The sequence below is a fragment of the Carcharodon carcharias genome, chromosome 13 (assembly GCF_017639515.1).
Source record: "Carcharodon carcharias isolate sCarCar2 chromosome 13, sCarCar2.pri, whole genome shotgun sequence".
Classification (NCBI taxonomy): domain Eukaryota; kingdom Metazoa; phylum Chordata; class Chondrichthyes; order Lamniformes; family Lamnidae; genus Carcharodon; species Carcharodon carcharias.
This window is the reverse complement of record NC_054479.1, coordinates 31212763-31222285: the sequence shown is the minus strand read 5'-3', so window position 1 is coordinate 31222285 and position 9523 is coordinate 31212763.

Genomic DNA, 9523 nt, shown 5'->3' with positions numbered 1-9523 from the left:
AGAATAAAAGAGGATATGGCTTGTAAGCCAAGTTTCCCTCTGGGATTTGGTTTACACGGCAATCAACATTGGCTGTGGTCATAACATCCCCAAGGTTCAGTGCTAGGACCGCTGCTGCTTTTGAAATATGTAAATGACCCAGCCATTGGAATACAGAGTAAAATTTGCCAATGATTCCAAGCTTGGTGGTGTGTTACGCAGTGAGGATATTGACCAATCGATAGGCTAGCAGAATGGGTAGACAAGTAGCAGATGGAATTTAATACAGAGAAGTGAGAGGTGATGCACTTTGGCATAACAGATAGGGAGAGGCAATATTGACTAAATGGCACAGTTCTAAGGAATATACAGGGACAGAGGGACCTGGGGGTGTCCATATACATAGCTTTTTGAAGGCAGCAGATGCGGAGAGAGTAGTTAGCAAAGCAATGGGATTGTGGGCTTCGTAAATAGAGGTATTAAGTACAAAAGCTGAAGTTATGCTGAAACTTTATAAAGCTCTGGTTAGGCCACAACTTGTGTATCTGGTCATATATTAAACTATCGTTTTTTTGTATTATTGTGGTTTATGGTAAAGTAGGTTAATGAGTGTGAATGTGTAGGGTTCTGTCTGTGTGAGTTAATTGAATTGGAGTCAGGTAGATTGCAAGGTTGAAATTATCAAAAGAAGTTATGTGTAAAAGGCATTTGAAATGCTATTGAGGAAACATGGGTGAGGGCAGCATGTAAGGTGTGAAGGAAATTTGCATTTTTGATAAGTGAAGGGGTTGTTTAGGTTTCAAAGGGATGATAGGATGTTTACAACTAACAAGATAAGCAAGGCCAAGCCATATGTTTATTTTTCCCAGAGGTACAGACCATATTGGTAACATGAAAGATTTTTATATTATGGGAAAAGTATATTTCCAAAGACATATAGAACAATGGAATTTACAGATTAAAGGGAGAGAAACATATATAAAGAAGAATGGAAGGTTTTGTTAGGGGGTAAAGTAAGATCTAAGAGGGCCATGTAAAACAGCCTTGGGGGGAAAAAGCCTCTAGCCACTTTTGCAGAGCTGGAGGAACATACTTGGAATTCCACTGTTGAGTGGGTGCTGTGGTAAACTTGCCGGATTGCCTATCTAAATTTAAAATCTACTTTGGACTGTTGCCTTAAAGAGGGTGTGTAGTTAAGAGTCATGTTAATTAGGAATTCCTGGGGTTGTTATAGTATTAAGTAACTGTAATCTTATGTATGTGCTTGAAATCTTTTCTTTTGTTAACAAATGTTTTAATTTAATTTTTAAAATCTCTAAAGGTGTTAGTGGGCTCATTACTTCTGAATTCAGTGTAATAAATACAAATTACAAAATCATTGTGATAGCATAGCCAAGTTTCCCTTGTGGATTTGGTCCACAAAAATGACCTGTCATGTCATAATAGGGTGCAGAGGAGATTAACTGAGATGAGGAATTTTAGCTACAAGGCTGGGTTGTAGAAGCTGGGGTTATTCTCCTTCGAGTAAAGGAGGTTGAGGAAAGGTTTGCTAAAGGTGTACACGATTAAGACAGGGTTTAAACAAGGTAAACAGAAAAACTGTTCCCATTAGCTGATGGTACAAGGACTAAGGGGACATAAATTTAAGGATTTGGACAAACAAGGCAGGGAATGTGAGGAAGAACTTTTTTTATGCAGCAAGTAATGACCTGGAATGCATTGTTTACGTGGATGGTGGAAGTGGAGATGATGAATGATTTTAAAAGAAAATTGGATGGGCACTTGAGGGAAATAAACTTGCAGGGCCACGAGTTTAGAGTGGAGGAATGGGACTGATTGGGTTGCTCCATAGAGAGTTGGCTTGGGGTGAATGTCCTCTTTATGTGTGTTAATGACACTATAGAAAATGATTCTCTATGAGAGCAGGATAGTTCTGTCTGGTATCCTAACCAGTATTTATCCATCAACCAACATCACTAAAACAGATTATCTGATCATTATCTCATTTATATTGTTGGTCCTTGCAGTGTGGCAACTGGCTGCCAAATTTCCTACATTGCAACAGTAACTATACTTAAAAAGTATTTCTTTGCCTGTAAAGTGCTTTGAGACATCCTGCAGTCATAGAAGTTCTTTTTAAAACAACATATCATCCCATGTGCTATTGCATTAAATGACATTTGCTAGCATTTATATATATATATATATATATTACATTTGCTAAATGGAACCCACTTTTCATTGAAAACTCATCCGTCAACATTGTTCCTGAAAGAAAAAAAAGCATTTTAAACATCTACAATGCCAGTTAAACCTGAAAGCAAAGTTAATGTGTCATATCCATGTGCATGTTTAGGTAGCATTGCAATAGTATTTTCAATGTTAATGTTTACTGGCAAATAATAGGTACTATTGCATTGTGATTTGAAAATTTTAGATCTGTCTTTTATTCCTCAATAACTGGATTTTCTAATGTCAAAAATAAGGATTTAAACACAATTGTAAAATACATATTTTACAATAATGTTTAAATTTATCAATTGAGTTATATTTTCTATTGTGTAACGACTTCATTAACATTTATACATGAAGCCTGCGGCCTCTTCCAAAAACATGTGCTTGGACTTGGTACTTCTTCCTCGATCTGTGGTACTGCGTTGAATTTGGACTATGCAGTTTGAGCATGTGCAAAGTAGCTAATTTCCCAGGACGTAACAGTACCATTCAGTTAGCTTTAGCATCTTGCATTTCAGACTCATCTATTTTTCAAAACTATTTGAAGGGAAGCCTGCGGAGAAATTTCAGAAGTTTTATTCCAGTGGAATGTGAATGTTTCTTTATAAAACAGTGTGTGATAGAGGCAGTCTGAGTGGAAAGAAAATTAGTACTGTTATACAATGACGGTACTGATTATACACACTGTAGCTTTTTTCATGTGTTCTTTAAACTCCAGAAAATGTATTAAGTTGAGACTTTCTAAGAAAACAGCAGTTGAATTTTGAAGCCAACTAATTCTCTCACTTTGTATTTATTGTTATTTAGAAAAGGTACTTGCTACTGATTTCCCTGAGGCAGAGGTTCAAACTGCCAATGCCTATGAGACAAAGTGCAGTGAGAGTTGGAATGAACAGTGTAAACTCTAAGCTTTTCTGTACAATTTACCATGGATAAATTTCTAAAGTGGACACAGTGGAACATTCCATGGTCTAACTAAAATCATTACCCACAAGGTACCAAGGTATCAACTTTCCATTCCGCTTATGGTTTCAGCTTGGGTGTGTAAATTATGAGATGCAAGTTAGTGATTGGCTATGTAGAGGTGTGTTTTTTTTGTGAAAATGAGAACTAAAAAGTAAATCCAAAGTAAAGATGTGGTTTTCCTGATAGTCTTGTATTTCACCCAAGAGCAACCAAAGAAGAAATAAAAGCAAGAGCATAGCATTTTCCTCCTAATGTCATACATATTTTTTGCTGCAGTATTCTTCACTGGAACCAACTTGCAGTAATACTTACTGACAGTTTATTATTTGATTATTTATGTTGATTTTTAAACAATTTACAAAACAATAATTTGCACAGACTAAATTGACACAACAACAACTTCCATTTTTATGAAGTACTTTTAATGTAGCAAAATGTCGCACATTGTTATCAAAAGAATGGATCCGGAGTAGAAAAAGAGGAATTATTCTTAGGGGTGACCAAGACATTAGACATAAATTTGGATTTTAAGAAGGGTCTTAAAGAAGAAGCGGGAGGTGGAGTATTTTGGGTTCCAGATTCAAGGCAGTTGAAGGACTGGAACCAATGTTTGGGCAAAAGACAAAATTTACAATAATTTATTTGAGCTGTTACGATTTCTGCAGAGATTGCTAACTTTTAAAAGGAAAAATTTGAACTTCCAGTTGATAGCTGAAAGGATAATACAAGAAGATTTAATGTTGTAAGGCTTTTACTGTCAAAACAGATTAAAAGCACTACTAACTAAACACTATTGTTGTAGGCAACTTATACTTCAAGCTACAGAACAGAAGGTTCCCTTTTTGCTTTTAACACAACTGAAAAATCCACTTCAGAGGTATACTTTACACTGTCCCTTAAGTAGTCATTTGATTTTTCCCAAACCAGTCAAAAGTGATTCTCAGCTTCTGAGGTTTTATTTTCATTCTTTTCCTTTTCCAGCCTGGTAACTTTTAACCACAGAACTGTCTTTCAGTGAGGGTTTTTCCTGGCAATTCTCACTCTACACAAGCTAGGGGAATCTTCCAGCCCTGTTTCAAATCCTCACGAATTTGGTCTGTTCAATCTGAGTGCGAGCTGTCATCTGCTTTCCTGCATGGCGAACCGTAGAAACTTTTAGCTTCTAGCTGCTCCCTTTCTCCCTGATCCTGTAAGACTAACTGTGTCTGAGAGTTTCAGGGGTATCTTAGAAATCCTTCTCCTCTCAAAGCCCATCTCCATGGCAATACGAATCACATGGGCGTTGTATCCAGGAAGAAATGCTAGTTAGCTATTCTTGAGACCCCAACTGTTCTTTATTTTGGAAGTAAACCAACATTCTTTAAAGTTTAAAGCATAACTGTTTACAACCGGACATTCCCAACGTCTTCCTGGGACTTTGGAGACTAGCATTCTAACCACTGTAAAGACAGATGCTGCTGCCATTGTCTCTAAGTGTGAACACATTACACCTTTCTAGCAAACAACCTGGAGCTCTTTTTAATCTTTAACAGCCACATAACCCAGCTCTGTTGTTATGAAAATTTTAACGGGCCACATGACACCCTTAATTCTATCCATAACTAAAGACACAGTCTCAAAATATAACAATCTTATAACCTCTGTTACAAGTGAGGCTTTATGAATACAAATCTTGGACCAAGGTTCATAAGGCTGTGTATTACAGTATGAAATGCATAAATGTATAATACTAATTCCATGAACTCCCAAGTGTTAAACTGATATTTCTATGGCTGTTCTCATTACCATTTCAAGCATTTTCCCATTTCCATGTATTTTCTCTTTCTTGTTATTGTTCTTTTCCTGTTCCAACTTTTTTGGTTTTAACATTGCCTTTAGGCCAATTTGGTGAGAAGGAGAAGTGGAGTCTCTGTGGTTGAGAAGATTCTCAAGATACATGTGTGGTGATGGATGCTTCAAATTAAGTCAACTCTCTGTTGAGACAGCTGAGCCAAGCAGGTTTGCAGCATTCCAGGGCATTGTTGATGACTGTTCAGTTAGCCCTATTTATTAATGGGATCTAGAGGGATGCTCCTGTCACTGGAGACTGAGATTCTTCCCATTTAATTCCACGTAATACTGTAAGCCATTGCCCTAATAGATAAGGCATTCTTGGTTGGACAAGTAGCGGGTAGTCTACTAATGCTATTTGCTGGTTGAATAGGCAGTTTTACTGATGAAATTCCAACAGTAGTCCAAGACACATTGTTGGGAGCCTTGACATTGCTAACTTGTATGTAAACACTAGGTAAATGGGTGTATTCCTATGAGAAAAGAGTGGGCATTCCACATCAGACAAACAGAAACTTTACCTGTGTGTATTTTTCAGTAGCTTACTTTGAACTTTCTTAAATGTGGGTTTTCATATGTCAGATAAGTGGCTGAATTTAAAAAAAAAATCAAACTTGTTAATCTTGATAGCTAGTGGAAAAAAAATTATGAACAAATAACGACACTAACTTGAACTTATAAAGCACCTTTAATATAGTAAAACATCCCAAAGTACTTAAAAAAAATCATAAAACAGAAGTCTGACACCAAGCCACATATTAGCCTAGATCTTACAGTAATAATGATGGTGAAACTGTCAACGTTTGTGGTTATTATTCCTCTGAAACTGAGAGCATGTTCTGGAGTCCACACCTGAGTTAAATGTAGAAAGCCATAAGTTACTGGCAGTTATTCTACATTCCCCTTCATAGGGTGTGCTGTTGAGGTCCCTCCGGTCTGCAATCAATTAGAAATCAATGAGCTGATGCGAATTTGCCCTTTTACACTATTAGTCACACTAAAATCTTTGAAAAAGTTACACCTTGTTGAATGAAGTGTGACTGGGTTTTTAAACAATGTACTAAATTCAATATCATAATTGTTGCTGATCAGCCTCACTGGCCCTGAACAACTAATTTCATGTTTGTAGAATATCAAACCTCTCAATTAAAAATTCCACATTTTAAAAAATGTTTTAAAATTGAAGTTGATATTTCAGCTTCTATCTTAATCCTATATATACACATCCCAACCTTCATTTTAGTTTCTACACAATATCAAAAATGAAGAATAATCAGTACTTTTATTTTCCTGGTTTGCTATCTGTGAGAATACTTCAATGTGATTGGCTGCCTACCATACCTGATGACATCACTGTTGCTGGACACTTGGAAATTCCCTTGTCTTGGCACCAGGTTCAAACTGTCAGGAGTTGGGAAATCCAGACCACCAAGATCGCTAGATCTTTGAAGATAGCTTTTGAAGTCAGTGATGAATGCCATTGCTTTGCCACTGATTGACAACGCTTTTGATCAGCTTACCTAAAGGCTCAGATTTCACAAAGAGGTAGGTTTTGAGGAATATCTTAAAGGAGGAAAGGGAAGTAGAGAGGCAGAGGGAATTAGGAAGAGAAATACAGAGTCTAGGGCCTAGACAGCTGAAGGCATAGCTGCCACTGATGAAGTGAATAAAAATTGGGTTGCTCAAAAGGCCAGAATTGGAGGAGCAGAGATATCTCAGAGGTTGTAGCGATGGAAGAGATTACAAAAATAGGAGGGGGGGGGGGCGAGGTATAGAGGGATTTTAAAACAAGGATGAGACATATTTGTCCTTTTAATCTGTACATCAATCATGTTTGGATTTTCTATGGAGACCAGATCAAACAATAACAGACCATGGAACTCATGAAGTATCTGCTGGCTAACTGTTCTACGCTTTTGAAAGTACTGATTCATACAGGGCTACTGGCTGCTATGTGGCCAATCTTCAGGTATGAAGTAATTTGCGGGGAGGTAGTCTTGGGGTTGTGGCGGGGGGAGGGGGGGGAGGAAGAGAACAGGGGCAAGGGAGAGCATTTCACCTGAGCCTAATCTAACATCCTCATGAATAGTTTTCAGCTGAGGTCACTGAATAGTAATCAGAAGCTGTAACTCTATTTAGCCCAGGGATGTTAAAGTCAAATGTAGGACCTCACTGTTGCCTCTACTGAGTTCATCTAAACTGAGACTTATCTGATCCACAGTAAATATTTAATTTACCATGAGCCATTTGGTAGTCAGACTTAAGATATTTAGACCCACTTTATTACTCACATTTGACGCAATTACAAAATCATTCTTTCACACAGAATATAAATAGCACCATCCAATGCTGTGAGTAGAGCCCTATAGAGAATTTGGAAAGGAAACTGGAATATTTCTAGTCCCTGATTGAAGAAAACAGCATAACGAATGAATGATACAACTACGAGTCATTCAGTTCCTCATGGAATAAATATTTTATTTAATACATCTACTTTAAAAATCTTGTGTACAGCATGTCAATGTTTACCATTTGTAAATTACTATGTCAACTGTTAAGAGTCTTGTTACAGTTTATGACCGATCAGTGAATCTGTGGAACAAGTTTTCTGAAATTTTTGTCCAAACTTCATCGCCATCTTAACTCAACAACCTACACTTGTCAAAACCATAGGCAATTTGTTCGGATTATCTTACTTATACAATGGACTTCTTTTGAATATCAATTAGTCTGTTGAAATGATCAAATATACTTGGCTTTAAGCAACAAAATTTTAATTCAGTATAACGCTATTTTTCTCTATCATGGAACAAACTTCTTTGAAGTGTTCTGGTTGCAATGGTGATAAGTAGGATGTTGGATTGGTCCAGTGTATAGCACAAACATATTTTGTTCTGGTATTATCATCAGAAAAAACATAATTAGATTTGCTTATACACTGGATTACTATTTACCACACTCGGTATTAATTACATTGGTATTCCATTAACAAGTTGGCTCCCAGTCAAGCAATATCTTGATTTTAAAATTATTATCCTTGTTTTCAAATCCCGCCATGGCCTTGTCCCTCCCTATCTCTGTAATCTTCTCCAACCCCACAACAATCTGAGATTTCTGCACTCCTTTAATTCTGGCCTCCTGTGCATTCCCAATTAAAATTGTTCCATCATTGGTGGCCATACCTTCAGTTCCCTCGGCTCCAAGCTCTGGAATTCCCACCATGCATCTCTCCACCTCCCTTTTGTCCTTCAAAACACACCCCGTAACCCACCTTTTTGACCAAGCTTTGGTCAACTGACCTAATGCCTCCTTTGTGTCCCATGTCAAACCTTGTTTTATAAAATGCTGCTGTGAAGCATCTGGGATGTTTCATTGCGTTAAAAGTTTTGATATAAATATGATGTTGTACAACAATAATGGTCATCAACAGCAGGTCCTGGAGAAATTATAAATAGATTTTGTAAGTTCAGTTAAAGTCTATTTACATAAACAAGTTGACCCCAGTCCATTCACTGCTGATATTAAAACTGGAGTTTTCTACATTTTTACTTTAAAAATATCAAATGCTTACTCCAATGAAACATAGCATTATGATCAATTCTTGTTTTTTAAAAAGTTATTTTCTTGCCCTTCCTCCCTCCATAACGCTACATAATAGCCAAAAGAACAAGCAGGCAATTCTGCACTGTTTCATTGGTAACTGATAGGAGTGCAACAGTTCTGCAGATTGTCATAATTTCTGATTTACCGTTGCTTTCAATGTGGAGAGTCTCTCATATCCATTCTGTGGCATGTCCTGGTAGCTAACCTGAAACTAGTGCAGGGAATTGCAAGCTGAAACTCATAACCATCACCCTTTGGCATGGCGTGTGACTGCGCCGACATGCTGTGCTGCACAGCACTATATTTGAGGCCAAACTTTCAAAACTAATTGTCATCTTTTTAAAAAAAAAAGTGTTTTTTGTGGAGCTATCAAGACAATTAGCATCGGTTAACAGCATTAGTGCACAACATGGGAATTAATTTTGTGGATTCCAGCCCCACTCTGGGGGTGGAATTTAATGCCTGCCCCATGACAGGTTTCATAGTGCCAAGTGGGTGGAGATCCTGCCACCTTTCTGTCTCTGTCCCGATTAAGTCCATGGCAGGAAAGCCCTGCTGCCAATTGAGGTCCTTGAGTGGGTAATTAATGCCCACTTAAGGGCCTCATCCCTCCAACCACTGGTATTCATCCAGCAGTGGGAAAGGGATTTGCCACTTGGGAACCCTGCAAAGTAAACGTTATCATGGTTGCTTAAGGGCTTCTAGGTGGGGTCGGTCATTTAAAAAGGACCCAGCATCAGGAAGGGTGTGGGGGCCCACTGAAAGCCTCCCTCTCTATTCTGTTGACACCCCTTCCTCCCTACAAACCCCACCGTGATCCCCTGGGTCCATCGGCAATTCTGGGCCTCAAGTGGGTATAGTACCAGTATCAGCCTCCACCTCCCCAGTGGTGCTGCTGAGCAATAAAGAG